The sequence below is a fragment of the Arachis stenosperma genome, chromosome 9 (assembly GCF_014773155.1).
Source record: "Arachis stenosperma cultivar V10309 chromosome 9, arast.V10309.gnm1.PFL2, whole genome shotgun sequence".
Taxonomy (NCBI): domain Eukaryota; kingdom Viridiplantae; phylum Streptophyta; class Magnoliopsida; order Fabales; family Fabaceae; genus Arachis; species Arachis stenosperma.
In genome coordinates this window covers 92,649,368-92,650,909 of record NC_080385.1, presented here as the reverse complement: position 1 = coordinate 92,650,909, position 1,542 = coordinate 92,649,368, and the positions used below count along the sequence as shown (strand labels likewise).

General features: G+C 38.2%; 1 non-coding gene across 1 annotated transcript; it reads right to left on the bottom strand.

Moving 5' to 3' along the window:
• Nucleotides 1-1,002: 1,002 nt before the first annotated feature.
• LOC130952324 (small nucleolar RNA R71) lies at nucleotides 1,003-1,110 on the bottom strand. The gene has a single exon (XR_009074504.1). It is a non-coding gene; the product is annotated as a small nucleolar RNA R71 (small nucleolar RNA).
• Nucleotides 1,111-1,542: the final 432 nt, after the last annotated feature.

Here is a 1,542-nt window from a genome sequence, read left to right as displayed (position 1 = left end):
CCTTAAAGAATGGCTTAAAATCACTTCAAAATGCTTAGGATTGATCTCAAACTTGTTGAAGTCAATTCCTATGCTTTTGTACCTTTGAAAACAAGTTTTTAAACCATTTGGCTAGCATCGAATTGCAAGATGTGCATCAAAACATTTTGTGAGTGTGTGTTGAGAGATTTAGCAATTGGTTCTCAACAAGAAGTTACCTAAGTCCTAAGACACTATACTTGTCTTCAAATGTTGTGGACTTGAGTTTCTTGTTGTTGTTGTGTTGCTTTCAACTCTTCATTCATCAACGTTGAATGTTGGTTGATCTTTCAATCATGCTTGTTCATTCAAGTTGTTTGTTGGTTTGTCTTTCATGTCGTTTGTTTGGTTTGTCATTCATCAAAACCTACGAATACAAACTTTGCATACAAGCAACATGATTTACAAGAAGGAGCTTCAACATCCTTTGATTCAGAACCAGAAAGAATCCTTTGGAGACTAAGAAGGGAAGCCAGAGGGAAAAGGATTATTGGTGCTGAGGAAGAAGAGGAAGAGTATTTTGAACCCAACATGGAAGAAAATATGGAGAACAATCATGAAGAAGAAGTTCATAATCATGTAAGAGAAGGCCATGCAAATCGGGCTGGGCAAGAAAGGAGAGTCTTAGGATCCTATATCAATCCTAATCCTGGAAACTGTGGAAGCAGTATTCAGAAGCCCACCATACATGCCAACAATTTCGAGCTAAAACCCCAGCTCATCACTCTTGTGCGGAATAATTGCTCATTTGGAGGAGGTGCTCAAGAAGATCCCAATCAACATTTGACCACTTTCCTGAGGATTTGTGACACAGTGAAGTCCAATGGAGTCCACCCAGATGTCTATAGGTTGCTCTTGTTCCCTTTTTCACTCAGGGACAAGGCATCCAAATGGCTTGAATCCTTCCCAAAGAAGAGCTTAACTAATTTGGAAGAAGTGGTGAACAAGTTTTTAGCAAGATTTTACCCTCCTCAAAGGATTAATAGGCTAAGAACTGATATGCAAACTTTTAGACAACAAGATGGTGAGACACTTTATGAAGCATGGGAGAGATTCAAAGACCTGACAAGGAGATGCCCACCAGAGATGTTTAATGAGTGGGTTCAACTCCACATCTTCTATGAAGGTCTTTCCTATGAGTCAAAGAAGGCTGTAGATCATTCAATAGGAGGCTCTCTAAACAAGAAGAAAACCATTGAAGAAGCCATAGATGTCATTGAAACAGTTACTGAAAATGACTACTTCTATGCCTCCAAAAGAAGTAACACCAGAGGAGTAATGGAGCTGAACCACATGGATGCATTGTTAGCTCAAAACAAGATGATCACCAAGCAGCTAGCAGATCTTACTGATGAGCGGATAATTTATACGCTTTTTGGCATTGTTTTTAGTATGTTTTCAGTACATTTTAGTTAGTTTTTAGCATGTTTTTATTAGTTTTTAGTTAAAATTCACTTTTCTGGGCTTTACTATGAGTTTGTGTGTTTTTCTATGATTTCAGGTATTTTCTGGCTGAAATTGAGG